This window comes from Carcharodon carcharias, chromosome 5 (genome assembly GCF_017639515.1).
Source record: "Carcharodon carcharias isolate sCarCar2 chromosome 5, sCarCar2.pri, whole genome shotgun sequence".
Classification (NCBI taxonomy): domain Eukaryota; kingdom Metazoa; phylum Chordata; class Chondrichthyes; order Lamniformes; family Lamnidae; genus Carcharodon; species Carcharodon carcharias.
The window spans coordinates 70,663,326-70,690,836 of NC_054471.1; the positions used below are offsets into that span (position 1 = coordinate 70,663,326).

General features: G+C 43.2%; 1 protein-coding gene across 4 annotated transcripts in view; it reads right to left on the reverse strand.

Moving 5' to 3' along the window:
* hbs1l (HBS1-like translational GTPase) overlaps positions 1-27,511 on the reverse strand; it is a 169,485-nt gene that overhangs the window by 113,390 nt on the left and 28,584 nt on the right. The gene's annotated exons all lie outside the window — the stretch shown is intronic.

The window sequence follows — 27,511 nt, forward strand, 5'->3', positions numbered from 1 at the left end:
CTAACAGAAGGCAGAGAGTTGGGATTCAGGGGGGCATTTTTAGGATGGCAACTTGTAACTTGTGGAGTGCACAGGGATCAGAGCTGGGGCCTCAATTATTTACAACATATCTATTAATGACTGAAATGAGGGAAGTGAATGTACCATCGCCAAGTTTGCAGATGACACAAAAGTAGGTAGAAAGGTGAGGATGACACAAGGAATCTACAAAGGGGAAATAGACAGGCTAAGTGAGTGGGCAAAAACTTGGCAGATGGAATATAATGTGGGAAAATGTGAGGTATGCACTTTGGCAGGCAGAATAGAGGAGCTGGATATTATTCAAATGGAGAAAGACTGCAGGAGACTGCGGCACAGAGGGATTTGGGAGTCCTTGCATGAATCCCAAAAAGTTATCATACAAATTCAACAAGTAATAGGTAAGACAAATGGAATGTTGGTCTTTATTTCAAGGGAATGGAGCAGAAAAATAAGGAATTCTTCCTAAAACTATACAAGGCACTAGTTAGACCATACCTAGAATACCGTGAACAATTTTGGTCCCCTTATCTAAGGAAAGATATACTGGCATTGCAGGCAGTCCAGAGAAGTTTTACTAGGTTGATCCCGGGGATGGAGGACTTTTCTTATGAGGAAGTTGAGCCTGTATTCATTGGAGTTTAGAAGAATGAGAGGCGACCTTATTGAAAATATAAGCTTCTTCGGGGGCTCAATAGGGTAGATGCTGAGAGATTGTTTCCCCTTGTAGGAGACTCTAGGACAAGAGCACATAATCTCAGAGTAAGGGGGTGCCCATTTAAAACAGAGATGAGAAGGAATTTCTTCTCTCAGGGGGCTGTGGAGGGTGGGTCATTAAGTATATTCAAGGCTAAGATAGACAGATTTTTAATCAGTAAGGGAATCAAGGATTATGGGGAAAAGGCAGGAAAGTGGAGTTGAGGATTATCAGATCAGCCATGATCTCACTCAATGGCAGAGCAGATTCGATGGACTGAATGGCCTACTTCCACACCTCCATCTTATTAAATCATCTAATCACATTTAGATATGTGGTCAGCAGGATGTCTGACACTCAGAAGCCTAAAGCCATCATTAAGCCTCAAACCAAAATATTAAGAAATCCACAAAAATAGAATTACTGTTGTTTATTATTTTGCAAATACTTTGACAATCACAACACACCCAAATGAGCCAGAGAGAACCTGGACATACTGATGGGAGGCTACCTTAAATGCCTCCAAGTGGTCACAAGAGGACAACTGGAACTCAGTCAACTAAAAGCACAAAGCTCATCGTCATAGAAGACTAGTAAACTTCCTTCTGCTTGCCCACTAGGGGCGACTGTAGAAGTTGGCTTGCAAGGACCAAGATTGTAAGAATTCTAGACCATGTGACAGCATTTCAGGTTGTGTTATTAAACACATGAACAGCAGACTATTCAGCTCCTCGAGCCTGTTCCACATACTGATTTGTGTCCTAACTTCCCACCTTGGCTCCATATCTGCTAACACCATTTGCTAGCAAATATTTATCGATGTCAGATTTAAAATTATTAATCAAGCTAGCATCTACTGCTTCTTGTGGGAGAGAGTTCTGCACTTCTAATATCCTTTACATGAAATGTTTCCCGATTTCTCTCCTGAATGGCCTGACTCTGATTTTAAGGTTATTTCCCTTTGTTCTAGACTGTTCCACTAGTGGAAAAAATTCTTCTCAACCAATCTATCACTTTCTTTAAAAATTCTAAATTCCTCAATAAAATCACCTCTTAAACCTTCTGCATTCCAGGAAATAGAGGTCTAATTTATGTAATCTCTCTTCATAGCTTAACCCTTGCAGCCCCTAATAACATTCTGGCTCTATCTCACCACCAACTTTTTCAACTCCACTTTTGCTATATTATCAGACTGCTTACCTGACATCCAGTAGTAGATCAGCAGAAATTTGATCCAATTAAATATTGGGGAGACCGAAGCCATTGTTTTCAGTCCCCGCGCCAAACTCCATTCTCTAGCTACCTGGAAACAGTCTGAGATCAAGCCAAACTGTTCACATTTGGTGTCACATTTGATCCCAAGATAAGCTTCATCTCATTCATGCCACTACTAAGACCCCCGTCTAGTTCTACCTCTAACATCACCCAACATCGCCCTGCCTCACTCACCTGCTGCTGAAACCCCCTTTCTTGCCTTCATTGCTTCTAGACTTGACTATTCCAATGCACTCCTAGCTGATCTCCCATATTCTAAATTCTGAAAACTTGAGGTAACCCAAAATTTTGCTGTCGTGTCTCAACTCACAGCATGGTCCATTCCCATCATCCCTGTGCTCACTGACCTACACTGGCTCCCGATCAAGCAACGTCCTGATTTTAAACTTCTCATTCATGTTTTCAAATCTCTCCATGCCTTGCCCCTATCATTGTAATCTCCTCCAATCCCACAGCCCTCCAAGACATCTTGCATTCCTCTAATTCTGGCTTTATTGCATCCCCAATTTTAATTGTTCTACTACTTTTGGCTGTCCCTTCAGTTGCCGAGGCTCTAAGCTCTGGCACACCATACTACATCTTTCTGTCACTCTACCTGGCTTTTCTCCCTTAAGACACTCCCTAAATGCTACCTCTTTTTCCAGGTTTTTGGTCATCTGACCAATTCTCCTTATGGGACATTGTGATATACTTTGTATTATAATGCTCCTAAAAAGTGCATTGAGGCATTTCATTATGTTCAAGGTGTATACAAATACTTGTTGTTGTTAACCTACCCTGCACTCCTGCCCAGGTCAATATTATCCTTTCTGAGGTGCGATGCCTAAAACTGTGCACAGTTCTTTAAATGTGGTCTAACAGCTATAAAACATCCTCCCTTTTATATTCTAGCCCTTTGAATATTAGCCTTATATCTAAACAGTCTTTTTGATTACATTTTTTAAGCCTGACCACTGTATCTTAGTGATTTGTGTAATGGATCCCTAAATCTCTTTGGGACTCCACTGCTTCCAGCTTTCCAATTTTAAAAAATACTTGAATTCATTCTTTTTCTGGTCCAAAATGGATTACCTTAGACTTACCTGCATCAAAATCCATCTGCCAATTTTGCCCACTCGCTTAATCTATCACTATCACCGTAATTTTATGCTCCTGTCTCTATTACTTACTATATCACCAAGGTTAGCACCATCAAAAAACATCGAAAAGGGGAGGCAATGGCGCAGTGGTATTGTCGCTGGACTAGTCATACCGAGACCCAGGGTAATGCTCGGGGGTTATGGGTTCGAATCCCACCATGGCAGATGGTGGAATTTGAATTCAATAAAAATCTGGAATTAAAAGGCTAATGATGACCATGAAACCATTGTCGATTGTTGTAAAAAGCCATCTGGTTCACTAATGCCCTTTAGGAATGGAAATCTGTCGTCCTTACCTGGTCCAGTCTACATGTGACTCCAGGCCCTTTGAAATGGCCCAGCAAGCCACTCAGTTGTAACAAAACTGCTACAAAGTCACAAAAATGGAATGAAACCAGACGGACCACCAGACATCGACCGAGTCGCTGGAAACGACAACGGCAATCGCAGTCCTGTCAGCCCTGCAAAGTCCACCTTACTAAAATCTGGGAGCTGGTGCCAAAATTGGGAGAGCTGTCTCACAGAAGCAACAGCCTGACAGTTATCCTCACGGAATCCTACCTGACAGATAAAGTCCCAGACTCCACCATCACCTTCCCTAGGTATGCCCTGTACCACTGGCAGGACAGACACAGCAGAGGTGCAGGCACAGTGGTATACAGTCGGGAGGGAGTTGCCCTGGTAGTCCTCAACATTGACTCCAGACTCCATGAAGTCTCATGGCATCAGGTCAACCATGGGCAAGGAAACCTCCTGCTGATTACCACATACCACCCACCCTCAGCTGATGAATCAGTACTCCTCCAAGTTGAACATCATTTGGATGAAGGACTGTGTGTGACAAGGACGCAGATGGACTCTGGGTGGGGGACTTCAATGTCCATCACCAAGAGTGGCTCGGTAGCACAACTACTAACTGAGCTAGCCGGGTCCTAAAGGGCATTACTGCTAGACTGGGTCTGCGCCTGATGGTGAGGAAACCAACTAGGGGGAAAAACATACTTGACCTCATCCTCAACAACCTGCCTGCCGCAGATACATCTGTCCACAACAGGAGCGACCACCACACAGTCACTGAGGAGACAAAGTCCCACTTTCACAATGAGGGTACCGCTCCATCGTGTTGTGTGGCAATGCCACTGTGCTAAATGGGATAGATTTTGAACAGATCTACTAGCTCAAGACTGGGCATCCATGAGGCACTGTGGGCCATCAGTAGCAGCAGAATTGTGGTCGACCACAATCTGTGGTCTCATGGCCTGGCATATCTCCTGCTCTACCATTACAATCAAGTCAGGGGATCAACCCTGGTTCAAGAACAGTGCAGGAGGGCATGCCAGGAACAGCACCAGGCATACCTAAAAATGAGGTGCCAAACAGCATAAGCAACAAGTGATAGAGTTAAATGAACCCATAACCAGCAGATCAGATCTAAGCTCGGCAGTTCTGCCACATCCAGTCATAACGGTGGTGGGCAATTAAACCAACTCACTGGAGGAGCAGGCTCCACAAATATCCCCATCCTCAATGATGGAGGAGCCCAGCACAGCAGTGCAAACAATAAAGCTGAAGCATTCGCAACAATCTTCAACCAAAAGTGCCAAGTGGATGATCCATCTTGGCCTCCTCCAGAGGTCCCCAGCATCACAGATGCCAGCCTTCAGCCAGTGAGATTCACTCCACATACCCAGAAATAGCTGAATGCACTGGATGCTGCAAAGACAATGAGCCCTGACAATATTCCAGCAATAGTACTGAAGACTTGTGCTCCAGACTTGCCGCGCCCCTAGCCAAGCTGCTCCAGTACAGCTACAGCACTGGCATCTACCCGGCTATGTGGAAAATTGCCCAGATATGTCCTATACACAAAAAGCAGGACAAAACCAACCTAGCCAATTACCACATCAGACTACTCTTGATCATCAGTAAAGTAATGGAAGGGGGCATCAACAGTGCTATCAAGCAGCACTTGCTTAGCAATAACCTGCTCATTGATAGTTTGGGTTCCGCCAGGGCCACTCAGCTCCTGACCTCATTACAGCCTTGGTGCAAATATGGACAAAAGAGCTGAACTCCTGAGGTGAGGTGAGAATGACTGCCCTTGACATCACAGCAGCATCTGACTGAGTGTGGCATCAAGGAGCCCTAGCAAAACTGGAGTCAATGGGAATCATTGTTTTCAATGATTTTCTCAGTTTTCACGGTGGAGGACACTAGTACCACCCCAGCAGTAACAGGCAGTGCAGAGGATATAGAGAAGAAGGAACTTAGAACAATCGCCATCACTAGAGAAAAAGTACTGAGCAAACTATTGGGATTAAAGGGTGACAAGTCCCCAGAATCTGATGGCCTACATCCCAGCGTCCTAAAGGAAGTGGCAGAGGAGATAGTGGATGCATTGGCTATAATATTCCAAAATTCCCTGGATTCTGGAAAGGTTCCAGTGGATTGGAAAAATGCTAATATAATGTCCTTATTCAAAAAGGCCGGGGTGGGGGGAGGCAGAAAGTAGGAAACTAAAGGCCAGTTAATTTAACGTCTGTCATTGGGAAATTGTTGGAATCCATTATTAGGGAAGTTATAATGGGGCATTTGGAAAGTCAAAATGCAATCCATCAGAGTCAGCATGGTTTTATGAAGAGTAAATTGTGTTTGACTAATTTGCTAGAGTTCTTTGAAGATGTGACAAGCAAAGTAGATAAAGGGAATCCTGTAGATGTAGTGTATCTGGACTTCCAGAAGGCCTTTGATAAGGTGCCGCACAAAAGATTAATACACAAGATAAGATCACATAGAGTTAGGGGTAATATATTAGCTTGGATAGGGGATTGGCTAACCAACACAGAGCAGAGAGTCGAGGTAAATGGATCTTCTTCTGGATGGCAAGCTGTAACTAGTGGGATGCCACAGGGTTCGGTCCTTGGGCCCCAACTATTTACAACCTGTATTAATGACTTGGATTCAGGGATAGAAGGTACTATAGCTAAATTTGCAGATGACACTAAAATAGGTGGGAAAGTAAGTTGCAATGAAGAAATAAGAAATTTACAAATGGATGTGGACAGGTTAGGTGAATTGGCCAAAATTTGGCAGATGGAGTTTAACGTGGATAAGTGTGAGGTTATCCATTTTGGTCAGAAGAATAAAAAAGCAACTTATTATTTAAATGGAAAGAAACTTCAGAATGCTTCAGTGCAGAGGGATCTGGGTGCCCTCGTGCATGAATCGCTGAAAGCTAATATACAGGTACAGTAGGTAATAAGGGAGGCAAATGGAATTTTGCCATTTATTGCTAAAGGAATACAGTACTAAAATAGGTAAGTATTGTTGCAACTGTACAAGGCATTGGTGAGACCGCATCTGGAGTACTGTGCACAGTTTTGGTCTCCTTACTTGAGGAAAGATGTAGTTGCATTGGAGGCGGTTCAGAGGAGGTTCACGAGATTGATTCCAGAGATGCAGGGCTTGTTTTTTGAGGAGAGATTGAGCAGTTTAGGCCTATACTCGCTGGAGTTTAGAAGGATGTGAGGGGATCTAATTGAGGTATATAAGATGCTAAAGGAGATAGACAAAGTGGACATGGAGCAGATGTTTCCCTTTGGGGGGAATTTTAGAACAAGAGGCCATAGTTTTAGGCTAAGGGGTGGTAGATTTAAATCAGAGATGAGCAGGAATTACTTTTCTCAAAGGGTCGTGAATCTGTGGAATTCACTACCTCAGAGTGCAGTGGATGCCGGGATGAAGAAGATAAGGAGGAGATAGACAGATTTTTAATTAGTAATGGGTTGAAAGATTACGGGGAGAGAGCGGGAAATTTAAGTTGAGGCCAAAATGAGATGTGCCATGATCGCATTGAATGGCAGGGCAGGCTCGAGGGAATTGTCTACTCCTGCTCCTAGTTCTTATGTTCTTATGAATCGGGGAGAAACTCTTTGCTGGTTACAGTCATGCCTAGCACAAAGAAAGATGGTTGTGGTTGTCGGTGGTCAGTCATCTCAACTCCAGGACATCACTGCAGGAGTTCCTCAGGGCAGTGTCCTCAGCCCAACCATCTTTAGCTACTTCATTAATGACCCTCCTTCCATCATAAGGTCAGAAATGGGGATGTTCACTGATGATTGCACAATGTTCAGCACCATTCACAACTCCTCAGATGCTGAAGCAGTCCATGTCCAAATGCAGCAAGACCTGGGCAATATCCAGGCTTGGGCTGACAAGTGGCAAGTAACATTAATGCCACACAAATGTCAGGCAGTGACCATCTCCAACAAGAGAGAATCCAAATATCGTCCCTTGATGTTCAATGGCATTACCGTTACTGAATCTCCCACTTTCAACATCCTGGGGCTTTCCATTGACCAGAAACTGAACAGGACTAGACATATAAATACTGTGGCTACAAGACCAGGTCAGAGGCTAGGAATCGTGTGACAAGTAACTCACCTCCTGACTCCCCAAAGCCTGCCCACCATCTATAAGACACAAGTCAGGAGTGTGATGGAATACACCCCACTTGCCTAGATGAGTGCAGCTCTCATAACACTCACAAAGCTTGACACCATCCAGGACAAAGCAGCCTGCTTGATTGGCACCACATCCACAAACATTCACTCCCTCCACCACCAACTCACAGTAACAGCTGTATGCACCATCTACAAAATGCACTACAGGACTTCACCAAGGTTCCTTAGACAGCACCTTCCAAACCCACAACTACCACCTAGAAGGACAAAGGTAACAGATAGATGGGAACATCACCACCTGGAGATTCCTCTCCAAGTAACTCACCATCCTGACTTGAAAGTATATCACCGTTCTTACACTGTCGCTGGGTCAAAATCCTGGAACTCCCTTCCTAACAGCACTGTGGGTGTACCCACTCCACATGGGCTGAGTGGTTCAACAAGGCAGCTCACCACCACCTTCTCAAGGGCAACTAGGGATGGGCAATAAATGCTGGCCCAGCCAGCGAAACCTACATCCCGTGAATGAATAAAACAAAAACTGCCTTTTATTGTGTTATCCAAATCATTAATATAGTAAATAGTTGAAACTCAAGCATGGATCTTTATGGGATACAATGGATCGTCAAATTACTAAGTTTGACTCAGGAGGTTCCAATCTCCCAATTTGGAGCTAACGCAATGCAAAAGACTCCCTGCTTACCATCTCCACTCCCCCCACCCCCCCCGACACTACTATTTGGTCATTTTAGTTAACTGACAAGCAGTTAATAATGAGCCCTTAATAATGTACAGCAAAAATCAGAAACAATTCCTGAGCAGCATGGCGTGCAAAATAACATTCAGGCTTGGGCTGATAATTGGTAGGCAACATTCCTGCTACTCAAGTGCCAGGCAATTGCCATTCACAACAAGAGAGAATCTAACCATCTCCACTTGACATTGAATCCCCTACCATCAACATCTTGTGGGTGAATATTGACCAGAAATTGAACTGGTCCAGCCATATAAATACTGTGGTATAAGAATAGGTCAGAGGCTGGAAATTCTGCAGTGAGTAATTAACCACTTGACTCCCAAAGCCTGTCCACCATCTGCAAGGCGCAAGTTAGGAATGTGATGGAATACTCCACTTGCCTGGCATAACAGGCCGAGATAGGAGGAGTGGGCAGTTAATTCTAGCCCACTTCTCCACAGGTCATAACAATAGTTTAAATGTTTAATTCACCTACAAAACTGTTACTCTTTGATACTGTTAGTCCCAGCCATATAAAGACTCTAACCAGGCTTCTTTCAGTAAACAAAGAAATAATTGACTTATCATAAAACAAACTTTCCTTTAAAAGCAAGTTAATAAACTGGTTAATATACATAGTTTAGAAATGTGACAATTTTCCCTTTTTTAAAAAAGGATATTCGAACCTCCATACACCCACACACAAACAAAAAACAGGAAAAAAAACAGTCCCCTGCAGAGGCTGGAGATAATGGAAAGTTTCTTTTAAAAGGATAACATTTTAAGAGATCTTGACACTGCTGATCTAACAGAATTCTGCTCACAATAGATCTGGAAGCTCTATCAGACAGATTTTTTTGGTGAAGCTGTCCTTGATGACTCTTACTTATCACAACTTTGTGAACTCTCAAAAAAACAGATGAGTTATCCTGATGAGACGTTTCTGAGGAAGTTTAATACAAAGGTGGGGCAGAGAGAAGGAAAGAGAAAGTCTTTTCTTTGCCGCTTGCTTCAAGAAAGTGTGTCTTGTAGAAAAACTGACAATACAAAGAAATTTTGTTTTATTCCCAAATGCCCTTAATCAAAATGACAGAATTGTAGAGGCCTATTCACTTGCTGTGAGGTAATTGTTAAAATGGAAAAATTCTGTCTCTCTGCCTGAAAGTTTTAAAGACTAAGATGTTCAAAGGATACTTCTCTTAGGCCAGGTGTTTTTAAACAATTAGCAAGTGTCTTCAGCCTTGCAACAGCAGTTCTGTTATCTTAAATATACAAAGTATCTCTTTCCTCTCCAGTGTTTCCTCACAGGACATTTATCTTGACCCATGGTTTCTTGAAAAACGGCATAGTCATAGCCCCGAATTAATATTGCAAACTTTTAAAAATAACTTAGGAGGAAGAATGTCCAAAACTCAAAGTCCTTCAAACTTTCTAAAACTGGGTTCCTCACACTGGTGAGTGCGGTTCCAACAACACTCAAGAAGCTCTACACCAACCAGGACAAAGCAGCCCACTTGATCAGTAGCCCATCCACCACCGACGCACACTAGCAGCATCGTGTACAATATGCAGTAAAATCCCGATGAGTCAAATCCCAGAGGACCACCTACAAATTAACATACATACAATCATACAAATTAGGAGCAGTAGGTCATTCAGCCCTCAAGCCTGCTCCGCTATTCGATAAGATCGTGGCTGATCTGATTTGTAACCTCAACTCCACATTCCCACCAAATCCTGATAACCTTTCACCCTCTTGCTTATCAAGAATCTATTTAGTTATGCCTTTAAAATGTTCAAAGACTCTGCTTCCACTGTCTTTTGAGGAAGAATGTTCAAAAGACTCACCACCCTTAAGCGGAGCTTTGTGATAGCCGAGGAGGTCCCATTCCCACATGAAAGCATCTCTATGTAACCCAATATGGCAACAAGTGCAATCTACGTCAAAAACAACATTCAAATGCCAAATGAAAACACGGAAAAGCAGTAAGTGTGTGGGAAGTCTTTATTCCAATTGTTCACACCTTACAATAACCTGACCTTGTAAAAGGCCAGAGCTTTGCATTGAAAAATATCGGGGATTAGTTCCTGAAAAGCTTCATAATCTTTTTCTGCCTAGTGCGCCGTCTTTGACCATGCGCGATACAGTCCACCATGTCCTCCCAGCGACATCCAGTGCAATGAAAGAATTTTATAAACTTTCCATAAGATGTGGGTGTGCACTTCCATCATCTTCCTGACCATGTCCCAAACAGCAGAGTCACCAATTGGAGGTGCAAAGCTTCAGCAAGAACTTTCTGCAACCCAATCAAGATAGGCATCTAACAGTGGATATCTGACCATTTTCTTTAAATTTACCCAGTCCCCAGTTAATGGCTTCTAACTGTTGAATAAACATCAATGCTCCTCAGCAGACATCTTCCTTTAGCAAGGTGAAAGGTTCAATACACATCCCAACACTATGATGCTCCGGATGATTAAGTCAAATACTGCATACAGGCTTACTCATCACCAACTGCTTAATCATGGGTCCACTCAGTAGTGAGATTCAAAAGAGATGTCTGCCACGAGCAAAATTTCTTCCGCCCTTAAGCACCAGATTGCTTTCTCCCTACAACGGTTTTCACTAACAGCCATCCAGTATGCTATATATAAACAAGGACATTAGATGGTTGCTGATGACATGCAAGGCAGCACTAGCTGCTGCAATGAAGAGTTTAAGAAAACTCGATTGCTTCAGCTTTAGACATAAATTGAAAAATACACGGTCAGGTTCAATCTTAACCTAAAAGCTCAATGTAAGTTGCTGGCCTCCCAACTGTAGTCAACACCTGAAATGTTGTTGAGAAACTTGTTGATTCAACAGGTCTACTGCTCACTAAAAACACTGCATGGTGGGCTTAAGAATGGGCATGTGGGGATGAACCAAAACTTAATGCCCGGTATTGAGTGGAAATAAAAAGGAATAGGTTTCGGAAACTAGAAAACATCGCAGGAAATTTATTTTTGTAAAATAAAACTATTTCAAACTAGGGTTGTCATTCAGAATCTTAAATTGATTTCTTAAAAAGAATTACAAATAAAATATCAGTAGGACCTCAAATACTGATTAACACATAACTAAGTGCCTAACCTTACACAATCTCACTTGCATAAAGCAGCGCAACAATAAGTGACAACAAAAGCTGAAAGTACATGGTGTCATGTGTATGATTTCATCCTAAAAGAGGGAACATGGCAAGCCCAAGATTTGAGGGGCCAGGGGGACCCTGTATAAAGGAAGTAGATGGAAGCATTGGAAAATGCATGAGGTTTGTAAATTCTTTTCACGGCTAATGATTTCTTGCATGTTTAATCAAATGTTATTTTTAGAGTGTTCAGTGGATATGGCAGGGAAATTCAAGTACCTCGAGGAAAGTTTTGAGAAATAATAAACAATTTTTTAATTGCTTTTTAGCAAATGTTAAATTTAAGCCAATTAATCAGCATACTTCACATTCAAAGGACAGAAATCACTATCAAAATGTTTAAAATAGGTAGAAGAGAGATTAGTAGACAGAATGGGTGTAAAGGAGGCGTAGGGGAAGAAAATAAATGGGAATAAAATAAAACAAGATTCCATTAAATTTCATAAGATTAAAAACAAGAGCAAGTTTCATGCAGTTTCCCTTTCACCACCCTAGTACAGGCAGTTAACTGACACAAATATTGGTCACTAATCATAATCTATCAATTAGTCTACAACATACTCCAAATGACATGAGAAAGCCCTGCCAAAGAGAGCTTGGGAACCAAAGGTCCAAAAGTTCCCTTATTCCATGTACAGTAATTTGTATCTGAGTTAAAAAATACTGTTTCCACCATCTCCTTCGTGAACCTGTTCAATAGATTGACCCACCTGCTCACTGAAATATTGTTATCTGCAGCTAAGTTTTGAATTTACCTCTTTCAAGCATAGGCCATGTCCTCTGCTTCTATTGCTCTGCACAACATGGAACAGCTTGTCATGTCATAACATTACCCATTCCCTTCTAAAAACAGCAAACATATCACCTCTCAACTTGCTATTTTCCAGTGAGAACATGCCCAATTTTATATATTTCTTGTTCCTTTTATTCTAGAATCTCTAACCTCTCAAGCATTCTGGTTGCTCTTTTCTGTCTACTCCTCAGGGTAGTAGCTCTATCTTTATTGAATATTTTATGGCTAATTTTAAGGCTTTAAGTAGTCAGTTTTTAATAACGTTAAGAAAAGAAATCGCTCTTTTGCACAGATTTCCACACAATGTTTTGATGCTCCCATTATCTTCCGATATAGCCAAAACAAAATGTCAGTTAGATGTGATTCCGCTACTAGGCAGCACTTGAACAATCCTGTGTGTGCCTGCTGTAAGTGATACATGCAGGGGCCCGTTCTCTGCAAACAAAATAATTATGTTCAAGCCTTGCACTTTTTTTGAATTACCCATGAGCTCTGATCTCCCTTTCTTTCTCCACGGCACAGCCTCAGCCAGAGCTGACATGCCAACTAATCAGCACGAATCCTGTAGTATAAATTGCTGTGATCATTTGAAATTTGTCCCGAAAAATGCAAGAAGAAAAGCTTCAGCAACATGTGTCTCTTTTCAATCATAAATTTCTTTGCAACATTAAAAAACTGAGATGTGAGCATTTCGCTTTTACTTTTAAGGTGATGCGCTGCATTCACCTTTTAACATGGGGCAAGATGTTGTAATAATTGCTTGCTATATAAAAACTGACAAGGGCTTGCTGTAACACAACAATATGTAAATTAGTGGAGCTATGGCACAAAACATTAACCTTTCTTTGAATCACAATGAAATACACCTCTTAACTGAGGATTAGACATTCACGCGATTCAGGTGAGGCACAGTTAATTGATTTTGAATTTCCACTGAACCCCGGAGACCAGCTGACTATTCACAAAAGAGGCAAAGAGTTGCTCAACTATGTACTTGCATTTGAAACTAAATTTGAGCTCATGGCATGAAATCACTTTCTCTCTTGAACTTCAATTCAAAATGAGCAGCCAAGTTCTGTATGACTATTGTCATCATAGTTCAAGAATAATGAATGCAACTTGTGAGTTTCTCAAAACTTCTGTAACAAATTTTTATAACTGGAAGTGTTCAGAAATGAATTACTGTCAATGTTGTATATACCACCAGAAATTCAAATAGAACTGAAAGAGCTCCAAAGAGCATGGTTTGACAGCATAGGTGTGGTGGCATTCTTTACAGTTTCCAGAGGGGTTTGGAGTTCTACAGTGTCACAGCTGTCATTGTTTGGCAGTACACTTGCGTGTGGTAAAGTATTTTCATATGTTAGCCTTCAGAAGTCCTAATTTTAAGACTATTGATGTCCTGTGGCAAAACTGACACAACTAATGAAAAATTCAGCAAAACGTACAGAAACCAGATCACCCATTGAAAAATTGATGCATAATGCTAGGCAACAAATAACTGGGCAATTTATTGTACACATTATTAAGTTACAGTGGCCATGAAACGACAGACTGTCGCAAAAATTTATCTGCTTCGTTAATGTCCTATAGGAAAGGAAACCTTGCTTACCTGGCTTGGCTTGTATATGACTCCAGATCCACAGCAAAGTGGTTGACTTTTTAAACTGTCCTCTGAAATGGCCTAGCAAGTCACTTAATTATTCAGGATGGGCCAGCAACATCCACATCCCAAGAACAAATAAAAAATTGTGCAATAATCTGTTTCATTGCAAATATAGAACCAAGGTCTTACAAGTTGTGAAAATGTAAGCAGATATTTGTTCAATTCATGGGCATATTCTTGGAAACCAAGTAATTGTGGAATAAATTACTTTTAAATAATGATTCTGCGTGAATAAAAATCATATGCAGTTGTACCGTGTTCTGGCCCCCAGCTGCAAAAGCTTTCATTGGGAAAATGCTGGAATCCATTATTAAGGAAGTTGTAGCAGGACATCTAGAAAATCACATCACAATCAAGCAGAGTCAACATAGTTTTATGAAAGTGAAATAGACAAATTTATTAGAGTTCTTTGAGGATGTTAGAAGCAAAGTAGATAAAGGAAAACCAATAGGCACTGTGTATTTGGAATTGCAGAAGATATTCATTGGGGTGCGACATAAAAGGTTGCTACACAAGGTTGCTCATGGTGTTGGGGCAATATATTAGCATGGATAGAAGATTGGCTAACTAACAGTCAGTGTCAGCGAATTGTAACTCGTGGGTGCCAAAGGGAACAATGCTGGGGCCTCAGTTACATACAATCTATACTGATGACTTGGATGAAGGGGCCAAGTGTATTGTAGACAAATTTACTGATGTTACAAAGAGAAGTAGGAAAGCCAGTTTTGAGCTGGACACAAAAGTCTGCAAAGGGATATAGGCAGCCAACTGAGTGAGCAAAAAATTTGGCAGGTGGGTTATAATGTAGGTTGTCCACTTTAGGAGGAGGAAAATAAGAACAGAAGATTACTTAAATGGTGAAACAATATAGAACGCTGTGGTACAGAAGGATCTGAATGCCCTCATACATGATTCACAAAAAGTAAGCATGCAAGTTCCACTATTTAAGAAGGGTTGTAGAGATAAGACAGGGAACTACAAGCCAGTGAGTCTCACGTCAGTGCTAGGGAATCTATTGGAGAAATTTATGAAGGAGAGTATCCATCTCCACTTGGAGAGGCAAGGTTTGATCAGGGATAGTCAGCATGGCTTTGTCAGAGGGAGGTCATGCCTAACAAATTTGATTGAATTTTTTGAGGAGGTCACCAGGTGTGTAGAGGACGGTAGCGCAGTTGACGTAATTTATATGGATTTCAGCAAAGCCTTTGACAAGGTCCCACATGAGAGACTGATAAAGAAGGCAAAGGCACATGGGATACAGGGTAATTTGATAAGGTGGATTCAAAATTGGCTTAATTGTAGGAGGCAGAGAGTGATGACAGAAGGATGCTTTAGTGACTGGAAGCCAGTGGCATACCACAGGGATCTGTGCTCGGTCCCCTATTATTTGTAATTTATATAAACAACATAGATTACTATGTGGGGGGTAGGATTAGTAAGTTTGCGGATGACACAAAGATTTGCCGATTGGTTAACAGTGAGGTTGAGTGTCTTGGGTTACAGGAAGATATAGACGGGATGGTCAAGGGATGGTCAAATGGGCAGATAAGTGGCAGATGGAATTTAACCCTGAAAAGTGTGAGGTGATACACTTTGGAAGGAGCAATTTGACAAGGAAGTATTCAATGAACGGCATGACACTAGGAAGTTCTGAGGAACAAAGGGACCTTGGCGTGTGTGTCCATAGATCTCTGAGGGCAGAGGGGCATGTTAGTGGGGTGGTGAAAAAGGCATATCAGTCGAGGCAGAGATTACAAAAGTAGGGAGGTCATGTTGGAGTTGTATAGAACCTTGGTGAGGCCACAGCTGGAGTACTGTGTGCAGTTCTGGTCGCCACATTATAGGAAGGATGTGATTGCACTGGAGGGGGTGCAGAGGGGATTCACCAGGATGTTGCCTGGGATGAAACATTTAAGTTATGAAGAGAGGTTGAATAGACTAGAATAGAGGTGAAATATAAGCTGGTTGAGGGTTGGAGCAGAGAAGGCTGAGGGGCGACCTGATTTGAGGTGTACAAGATTATGAGGGGCATGGACAGGGTGGATAGGGTTATTGGATCTATGCATATTGGAGTTTAGAAGATTGAGAAGTGCTTTTATTGAAACATAGAAGATTCTAAGGGGTCCTGACAGTGTAGATGCTGAGAGGATGTTTCCCCTTGTGGGGGAATCTAGAACTAGGGGTCACAGTTTCAGAATAAGATGGAGATGAGGAGGAATTTCTTATTATTACTGTTGGAATTCTCTGCCCAAGACAGCAGGTGAGGTTGGGTCACCCAAGGCTGAGTTGGACAGATTTTTGATCTACAAGTGAGTCAAGGGTTATGGGATCAGACAGGTAAGTGGAGTTGAGGCCATGTTCAGGTCAGCCATGATCTTGCTGAATGGCAGAGCACACTCGAAGGGCTAAATAGCCTAATCCTGCTCCTACTTTTTATGTTCTTATGTTATCCCTACACAAAATAATAATTTAAAAATATGGCATAAACTAATATAAAAATAGCTGTAAAACTCAGCAGGTCTGACAGCATCTGACAGGAATAGAATTAACGTTTCAAGTCCGTATGACTCTTCATCAGAACTGAGGTGAAATATAAGCTGATTGAGGGGGACAAGTAGAGCTGGATAGAGGGCCTGTGATAGTTGGAAGCAAAGAAGAGATTGCCAAAGATGTCATAGACAAAAGGACAAAAGGGTGTTGACGAAGGTGATATTATCTTAGAATGTGCTAATGGTGACATTAAGGGTAGAATGCAGGACGAACAAGTAACAGATAGCCCTAGTGGGGGTGGGGTGGGGGAGAGGGATCGAAATAGATTAAAAGGTGGAGATGAAACAATGGATGGAAATACATTTAAAAATAATGGAAATAGGTGGGAAAAGAAAATTGTATTTAAAAATATAAATTATTGGAAAAAGGGGAATTGGAATGGGAGTGGGGATAGAGGAGAGAGTTCATGGCATAAACTAATGGTCATTGAAGGAATTAGTGTAAGTTGGTTGAAATGTCCAAATCAATGTGCTATTCAGACAAGAGGCGAAGGAAGAGTATGTATGATGAGATGGTAGGGAGACAAGATTGACATCAGCCAAAATGTAGCAAACTGGTTGGGCTAAAAGGGCTTTTCTTCTTTCTGATTTTTTTTTTACATATCCTATATTGCTAATATAGAAGTTACATTGTTTACTTCCTTTTTTTTCACTCCTAAGATTTCTGGCAATTAAGATTCATTTCTTATCTCAAAAACCAAGGCACAAAAATATATTACTGTTCAAATCCTGAGACTTTTATTTGTCTATTACCTAAATGAATTTACTACACTCATTTCATAATGAAAGAAACCCTTATCATGCTGGTTTTCTCACATCAAAATTGAAAAACACACATATCCAATGGGCAGCTTAAATGGGCTTTTTCAATTAAACAGATAGGTCATCCATCATGTGCTAAGTATTAAACATAGTACAATACAAAACTAATAAAGTTAAATGGTAGAAAGGCAAGGAAGTTAAAATACTGAAAATGTTATCACACAAGTACAATTGGCTCAACAATACCATCTCTTCTCACAAGCTAACCCCAACACATTCCAGCCTTACAATATTGCAAACCACCCTCATTTCCCTTGATAAAAGCCTTTGTGACTACAGCTATGAACTCAGGTAGCAAAGCTGCACCTGGGTGAGTGCTCGTTACAAGAATGTTCTGACTAAGATACCATAAAAACCATGCTACAAAACACTGCTAAGACTTGGGACTGAATTTAAATGGTAGGACCTGCACGCAGTGTGGGTAGGGGAGGTGGAGTCTGGAACCTTCAAGTTCATAGAGCAGGGTTTTCAGTGGCTTCTTAACTGAGCCACTGCTGACCTTCAACTTCATATTTCTCTGGCCACTTGGAGCAGGTGGGTATGATCACAAGCCACACCTGACTTGAAGTTTCAGTATCTGGCCCTGCAAAACACAGAATGGAACTATTCTACACCTGGCAAGTGAGAGACTACCAACAGGTGAAAGCTGACCTGGACATCATGCTGCAGGCTATGAAGGGTTCACAGAGACATTTTATTCCCAGCAGCCAGAGGAAGAAGCCCACCTCAGAAACCAAGCAGGCGTGGCTGGAATGTGGTCTCTCACATCCAGCAAGAGTTTCAATGACCTCATCAGGACAGGAAACGAGTGACATCCCACTTTCAAGTGTCAACCACACACTGGTTTCCCCAGCCTTCTCTCACATAGCACTTGAAAGACTGACAATGCAGCTCCACCCATTCATTTTTGCTGAGGGATCTCTTCACATCCCCATCTAACCGGCCATCACTCACTCTCATCTTATCGCCACCATCACCCTCCACAAATATTGTCATTTCATCCTCACAACATATTCCACTTCTCACATTCATAAAACGACCTTCTTTCTCTCCTTGCAGCAGGCAGGCAGTGAAGCAGGGGCGGCCTCCTAGTCATGAGGGTGGCAAATGCACTGGTGACAAGCCTAGCCACGACATGCATGGCCAATGGTGATGGACAGATGAGGGTTTCACACCTTACTGCTGACAGAATTAGACCATCACAGCCACCAACACACAATGCTCATTCAAGTGACCTTATGTCAGCAGTCACCGAAATACGTTGATCTGCATACTGTCGACTTTCAACCCTTTCAACGTTTATCAGTTTTAATTCATATGTTTCATCACCCACAGGTCCTACAGGTGTCATTCAGGAGCTGGTGGCAGATGACAAAAGACTTCTCAGAGGAGTAAGACACACTGAGGGAGCATGTCACATTACTCTCATGCATTCCACCAGCTCAGATACACACATTTCAGCAGGACCCACACAGGTCGTTGAATTGTCATGTGGTGAGCCACACATCACAAGTAAGCAAAAACAGATACTGGAGACAGAGAAAGTAGTATAGAGTCCTGTTGGAGAGTGCAGGGCCCTCCAAGCTCTGCTCAGCTGAACGGAGGTGGCAAGCCTCAGGAATCAAAGAGGGCTATTCTGGAGTATCAACACAAACGTCTGAGATCTTTCAACACTTCTAGAGAAACCGTGCAATATTATAGAATGGTAGCCCAGAAAGAACTCCCTCGCCACCATGAATTCAATGATATCTTAGGCCTTTGCGTAGATGCCCACCTATGCAGCAAGAGTATACCACCACATGGAACATCAGACACAGCAGTCAAGGAAGTGCATACTGGCCCTGATCAACTCAGTCCATCAGCTTAAACAGGTTGGAAGAAAGTCTTATCTTGGCCAGTGAAGTGTAGCATAGTAGGCTCCAGATCTTGGCTAACAGTGAAGTGCAGGTAGGCCATGAAGGGGAAGATGGTGAAGGGGTACATGGAATTGCAGACTGTGGTCAAAGCAGTTCCCCACCTACCCTCCATCTCGAGTCTGAGCCCCATATTTTGCCTTCTGTCCCAATGGCTGAAACTGCCCCAGAACATGCAGGTCGAGTAGTCTTCAGTGGAACCCATCACTGGCTTCAAATTCCACAGGATGCTGGCCCTCAGCATCTCAGCAATCAGTGCAGAAACTGAACTGGACTAGCCATATAAATACTGTGCAGGTCAGAGTCTAGGAATCCTGTAACAAGTAACTCACCTCCTGACTTCCAAAGGCTGTCCACCATCTACAAGGCACAAGTCAGGAGTGTGATGGAATACTCCCCACTTGCCTGGATGAGCACAGCTCCAACAACACTCAAGAAGCTTGGCACCATCCAGGGCAAAGCAGGCCACTTGACTGGCACCACATACACAAACATTTACTACCTCCAACACCAACGCACAGTAGCAGCAGTGTGTACCACCTACAAGATGCACTGCAGAAATTCACCAAGGCTCCTTAGGCAGCACTTTCCAAACCCATGACCACCACCACCTAGAAGATAGATGGGAACACCACCACCTGTAAGTTCCCCTCCAAGTCACTACATGACATGGACTGCAGAGGTTCAAGAGGGCAGCTCACCACCACCTTCTCAAGGGCAACTAGAGATGGGCAAGCCCACATCCTGTGAATCAATAAAAGAAAAGAGCAGGGGAACAAGCAGCTTGCCTCTAGCTCAGCTGAAGCCATAAGGGTGACACCACATCAGTGTAAATGGAAAAGGAAGGAAGACTTTGTGGTTTCACAATGGAAATCATCTTTTTTTTTTAATTCATTCACGCAATGTGGACTTTGTTGACTAGGCCAGCACTTATTGTCCATCCCTAGTGGCTGTGAATAGGTGGTGGTGAGCTGCCTTTTTGAAGCGCTGCAGTCCGTGGTGTAGGTACACCCACAGTGCTGTTAGGAAAGGAGTTCCAGGATTTTGACCCAGCGACAGTGACGGAATAGCGATATATTCCCAAGTCAGGATGGTGAGTGACTTGGAGGTGAACTCCAAGGTGGTACTGTTCCCATCTGTCTGCTGTATTTGTCATTCCAGATGGTAGTGATCGTGGGTTTGGGAGGTGCTATCTAAGGACTCATAGACATCTACAGCACAGGAGGCCATTCGGCCCATCCTGTCCACGCCGGTCAACAAAGATCTGACAACACTTATCCCATTTTCCAGCACTTGGCCCATAGCCCTGGAGGGCTGAATATCTAGAATATCTGAAAGTGAATATCTAAATACTTCCTAAATGTTCCGAAGTTTCTGATTCAACCACCCTTTCAGGCAGTGAGTTCCAGACTCCCACCACCCTCTGGGTGAAAATATTTCTCCTCAACTCCCCCTTACCCTTCTACCTCTTACCTTAAATCTATGCCCCCTGGTTATTGATCCCTCTACTAAAGGAAAAAGTGCCTTCCTATCCCTATCTATGCCCTGCATAATATTATACACCTCCATCAAGTTCCCTCTCAACCTCCATTGTTCCAAGGAAAACAATCCCAGCCAACCCAATCTTTCCTCATAGCTCATACCCTATACCCTCCAGCCCAGGCAGCATCATGGTAAATCTCCTCTGTACCCTCTCCAATGTATTCACATCCTTCCTATAATGTGGTGGCCAGAACTGCACGCCATACTCCAGTTGTGGCCTAACCAGCATTTTATAGAGTTCCAGCATAACCTCCCTGCTCTTGTATTCTATGACCCGGCTAATAAAGGAAAGTATCCTCTTTGCCTTCTTAACCAACTTATCTACCTACCCTACCTTCAGGGATCTATGGATAGGCACACCAAAGTCCATTCCATCTTCAGTACCTTCCAGGGTCCTACCATTCACAGTGTAATCCCTTGCCTTGTTATCCCTCTCCAAGTGCATTACCTCACACTTTTCCAGGTTGAATTCCATTTGCCACTGCTCTGCCCATTGGACCAGTCCATTGGTATCCTCCGGCAATTTACGGTATCCTCCTCACTATTTACTACTCTACCAATTCTCGTGTTATCAGCAAACTTCTTGATCATGCCCCTCACATTTAAGTCCAAATCATTTATGTACACCACAAACAGCAAGGGCCCCAGCAACGAGCCCTGCGAAACCGCACTGGAAACAGGCTTCCAGTCACAGAAACATCCCTCTATCATCACCCTCTGCTTCCTGCCTCTCAGCCAATTTTTGATCCAACATGCCACTTGGATCCCATGGGCTCTTACTTTCTTGACCAGTCTGCCATGAGGGACCTTATCAAAAGCATTGCTAAAGACCATGTAGATCACAAGAAATGCATTACCCTCATCAACACTCCTGGTTACCTCCTTAAAAAATTTGATCAAATTTATCAAACTTGGGCTTCCCTTAACAAATCCATGCTGACTATCCCTGATTAATCCATGTCTCTCCATGTGCAGATATATTCTGTCCCTCAGAATGCTTTCTAGTAACTTCCCCATCACCGAGGTTGGACTGACAAGCCTATAATTTCCTGGTCTATCCCTTCCTCCCTTTTTTAATAATGGGACAATGTCAGCAGTCCTCCAGTCCTCTGTGGCCAGAGAGAATTTGAAAATTACTGCCAGGGCCTCTGATATCTCTTCCCTTCCCTCCCTCAAAAGCCTGGGATACATTTCATCCAGGCCTGCAGATTTATCACTTTTAAGACCGCTAAACCCGCTAGTACCGCTTCCCTCTCTCTGTTCATTTCCTCTAATATTTCACAGTCGTCCACCCTGATGTCTATATCTGCATCATCCTTTTCCATTGTGAAGACCGACGCAAAGCATTAATTGAGGACTGCACCCACATCTTCTGGGGTTATCTCTATGGTCCCTAATTGGCCCTACTCTTCCCCAAGCCATTCTCTTGCTCTTTATATATTTTAAAAATCCCTTTGGGTTTTCCTTTATTCTACCCAACAATGCTTTCTCATGCACTCTCTTAGCTTTCCTAATTTCCTTTTTAAGTTCCCCTCTGCACTTTTTATATTTCTCTAAGGACTCTGCTGTACTGAGCCCTCAGGATCTGCCATAACCTTCTCTTTTTTTCTTAATCCTAACCTTTATGTCCCTTGACATCCAGGGTTCTCCGTGCTTGGTCCCCCTTCTTTGTCTTTACGGGAACATATTTGCCCTGTACTCTCGCTATTTCCTCCTTGAATGCCTCCCACTGCTCTGATAGTTTTATCTACAAGTAGCTGCCCCTAGTCCACTTGAGCCAAATCGCATCTCGTCTTGGTCTCAAATTAGCCTTGCCCAAGTTTAGAACTTTTATTCCCAGCCCAACCTTATCCTTTTCGATAACTATCCTAAATCTAACTGAGTTAAGGTCACTATCTCCAAAATGCTCCCCTACTGATACACCTTCCACCTGTCCAGGCTCATTTCCGAATATTAGGTCCAGAACTGCCCCCTCCCTTGTTGGGCTTTCTACGTACTTGCTAAAAAAAGTTCTCCTGGGTGCAACTTAAGAATTTTGTTCCCTCCCTACCTTGCACACTAAATCTATCCCAGTTAATATTTGGGTTCTTAAAATCCCCTATTACTAAACTATTATTCTTACAATTGTCTGAAATTTGATTACATATTTGATCCTCTATCTCTCCCTGACTGTTTGGGGGCCTATAGTACACACCCAACAGTGTGTTTGCCCCTTTTGTGCTTTTTACTTCTGCCCTCCTCATATCTCCCCTGAATACCCTATAACCAGCAATGTTGAGCTGCCAATCCTGCCCTTCTTTTAGCCAAGTCTCGGTCATAGCTATGATGTCATATTCCCACGTACCCTCAGCTTATCTGTCTTATTCCTCAGGTTCCTTGTATTAAAATATATTCCATTTAGTCTTGCTAAACTCACTTCTTTCTGATCTAGTCTATGTTTCCTCTGCTCTCTGGACTCACTAGCATTTTAACTTCTAATTCTACCTCAGTTTCTCTCCCCTCAGCTACTTTTCAGGATCCCATCCCCCCTGCCAATTTAGTTTAAATCCACCCAAACAGCATTGGCAAATCTCCCTGCGAGGATGTTGGTCCTGTTCCTGTTCAGATGTAACCCCGTCCAACTTGTACAGATCCCACCTCCCCCTGAAGCGGTCCCAGGAATCTAAAGCCCTCCCTCCTAAACCATCTCTCCAGTCATGCATTCATCTGCTCTATTCTTCTGCTCTTATACTCACTACTGCCTGGCACCAGGAGTAATCCGGAGATTACTACCCTTGAAGTCCTGCTTTTCAATTTCCTACCTAACTCCCTACAGTCTGCTTGCAGGGCCTCATTTCTCTTTCTTCCATTGTCAAAGATCCCAACATGGACCACGACCTCTAGCTATTCACCCTCCACCGTCAGAATGTCCTGCAGCGTTCCATTAACATCCTTGACCCTGCACCCGGGAGGCAACATACCATCCTGGAGTCACGTCTACAGCCGCAGAAGCGCCTGTCTACTCCCCTCAATAACAAATCCCCTACCAAACTACTTCCTCCTACACTGAGCAGCTGGACCACCCACAGTGCCTTGCCTTCACTCTGGTTGGCCTCCACAGGGGAATTGTCACTCTCACCATTTTCCAAGGCTGAAAAATGGTTTGCGAGCGAAATGCACTTGAGGGATCCTCTCACTACTTGCCTGGTCCCCTTTGGGACACTCTGTCTGGTGGTCACCCATTCCCTCTCCGCTTGCACTTCCTTAAGCTGCGGGCGACCACATCCTGACACGTGCTAGCCACGAACCTTGTGAATGCACCAAAACCCGGAGCTTGAGTTGCTCCAGTCAGAGGCACCTCCTGCACACATGGTCATCCAGACCACCAGGGGCGTCGAGGATTTCCCATCCAGCGCAGGATGTGAGCTCCACAGACATATCTTAACTAAATAGAATATGGATCCTTGCTTTTATTTTACCCTTACTTCTACTTGAGTATAGACTAGATCCTCCTCTCGCACTCTCCTCTAGGTGCTGCTAACTGCCTGGCCCAAGGTCCTCCTCTCATACTCTCTTCTAGGTGCTGCTGACTGCCTGTCCCAGGGTCCTCCTCTACCAAGGAGTCTTGGTGAATTCCTGCAGCGCATCTTGTAGAAGTACACACTGCTGCTACTGCACATTGATGGTGTAGGGAGTGAATGTTTGTGGATGTGGTGCCAATCAAGCTGGCTGCTTTGTTCTGGAAGCTGTCAAGCTTCTTGAGTGTTGTGGGAGTTGCACTTATCCAGGCAAGTGGGGGGTATTCCATCACACTCCTGACTTGTTTTTTGTAGATGGTGGACAGGTTTTGGGGAAAAGGTGAGTTATTCGTCGCAAGATTCCTAGCCTCTGACTTGCTCTTGTAGCCATGGTATTTATATGGTGAGTCCTGTTCAGTTTCTGATCAATGGTAACCCCTGGGATGTTGATAGTGGGAGATTTAGTGATGATAATGGCATTGAACATCAAGGGGTGTGATGGCTAGATTCTCTCTTGTTGGAGATGATCATTGTCTGGCACTTGCGTGCCACGAACGTTACTTGCCACCTGTCAGCCCAAGCCTGAATATTGTCCGGGTCTTGCTGCATTTGGATTTGGGCTGCTTCAGCATCTGAGGAGTCACGAATGATGAACATTGTGCAATCATCAGCGAACATCCCCACTTCTGACCTTATGATGGAAGGAAGGTAATTGATGAAGCAGCTGAAGATGGCTGAGCTGAGGACACTGCCTGAGGAACTCCTGCAGTGATGTCCTGGAGCTGAGATGACTGGCCTCCAACAACCACAACCAACTTCCTAAGTGCTAGGTATGACTCCAACCAGTGGAGAGTTTTCTCCCATTCCTATTGACTCCAGTTTTGCTAGGGCTCATTGATGCCACACTCTGTCAAATGCTGCCTTGATGTCGAGGGTACTCTCACCTCACCTCGGGAGTTCAGCTCTTTTGTCCATGTTTGAGCCAAGGTTGTAATGAGGTCAGAAGCTGAGTGGCCCTGGCGTCAGTGAGCAGGTGCTTGATAGCACTGCTGATGCCCCCTTCCATTACTTTACTGATGATGGAGAGCAGGCTGATGGGGCGGTAAATGGCCAGGTTGGAATGTGTTGCTTTTTGTGTACAGGACATACCTGGGCAATTTTCCACATAGCTGAGTAGATACCAGTGTCGTAGCTGCACTGGAACAGCTTGGCTAGGGAGGACTCGGCAAGTTCTGGAGCACAAGTCTTCAGTACTATTGGTGTTTAAAAACTTACTAAATTGTCAGTACTACTGTCGACATTTATGCACCATAAATTTTATTTCGAAACTCCATCCTCCAGTCATTCCCCCCTGTTACCAGTTACCTGTCAAGTGGACTTCAGGAAAATGGTATGAGAAGAGTAGAAAACAAGCAATGGGGTGTCAGTGAGAGGTTTGGATTTTTGACTGTGGCACTACTATGCTGGTAGTGCACACAGTGAGCTCAGCATTGGTGTGCCAGATAGCTGCACCATCTTATCAGTTGAAGCTCAAGTAAGTCCATTCCTTGCATCTCCGACAGCTAAGTGAGAGGCTCCTGGTACCTTGGCCACTTCAGGCTCCACTTCTGAAGATGCAGTGTTATCACCTTTCTCCTCCTACAGCTCTAGCCCTCTGTGTGCTGCATAGTGATCCCAATAACCTGCTCAATGATGATCTGGGTTCATGTTGTGTGTATTGTAGCTTTCCTGTGCACCATGGTAGGGCTCCTCATGGGTGCCCTTGACTCCAGAGCGCCAACCACTGATTCTGATTCAAAGTACAAATATTAATAGGAGACTTGACCGACACCAAGACGACATCATGGCAATTTCCTGAGTATATTGCACAGACTTGTACAATAATCTTTCAATGGTTAGAGGGTAAACTAGCAAGTAATATAAAAATGTACAGTAAGAGCTTCTTTAAATATATAAAAAGGAAAAGAGGCCAAAGTCAATATTGGCCCCTTTGAGAATGAGGCTGGGGAAATAATAATAATGAGGAACCAGGAAATGGCAGAGGACTTGAATAAATACTTTGCATTAGTCTTCATGGTAGAAGACACTAATAGCATTCCAAAAATACTAAATAATCAAAGAGCAAAAGGGAGGGGAGGAAATAAATATGAGAGCTACCACTAGAGAAAAAGGGGGTTAAAGGCCGAAAAGTCATCTGGACCTGATGGGCTGAATCCTAGGATATTTAAGGAGGTAGCTGCAGAGATAGTGGATGCACTGGTTGTAATTTTCCAAGAATCCTTAAATTCTGGAAAAGTCCCAGAGGATTGGAAAACTGCCAATGTAACACCCTTATTCAAAAAGGGAGGGAAACAAAAAACAGTTAACTATAGGCCAGTTAGCCTAACATCTGTCATTGGGAAAATGTTAGAGCCTACTATAAAGGATGTAATAGCAGAGCATTTAGAAATGCATAATACAATCAAGCAGAGTCAGCATGGCTGCATGAAGGGGAAATCATGCCTGACAAATTTATTATAATTCTTTGAGGAGGTAACAAGCAAGATAGATAAAGGGGAACCAGTAGATGTAATATATTTGGATTTCCAAAAGGCGTTCGATAAGGCACCATACGTGAGGCTACTTAATAAGATAAGAACATATGTTGTTGGGGATAGTATATTAGCATGGATAGAGGGCTGGCTAACTACTACAAGACAGGGGGTTGGGATATGGGGATGGGGGGGCATTTTGAGGACAGCAACCTCTAACTAGTGAAGTGCCACAAGGATCAGTGCTGGGACCACATTTATTTACAATATATATTAATGACATGGGTAAAGAAACAATGTACTTTCGCCAAGATTGCGGATGACCCAAAAATAGGTGGGAAGGCAAGTGGTATGGATGACACAAACCGTCTACAAAGGGATACGGACAGATTAAGTGATGGACAAAAACGTGGCAGATGGAATATGTGGGAAAATGGGAGGTTATGCACCTTGGCAGGAAGAATAGAGGAGCTGAATATTACTTAAATGGAGAAAGGTTGAAGCTGCAGCACAGAGAGATGTGGGGGTCCTCATGCATGAATCACAAAAAGCTACCATGCAAGTTCAGCAGATAACAGGTATGGCAAATGGTATGTTGACCTTTATTTCAAAGGGAATGGAGTATAACAATAGGGAAGTCTTGCTAAAACTATACAAGGCACTAGTTAGGCCACACCTTCAA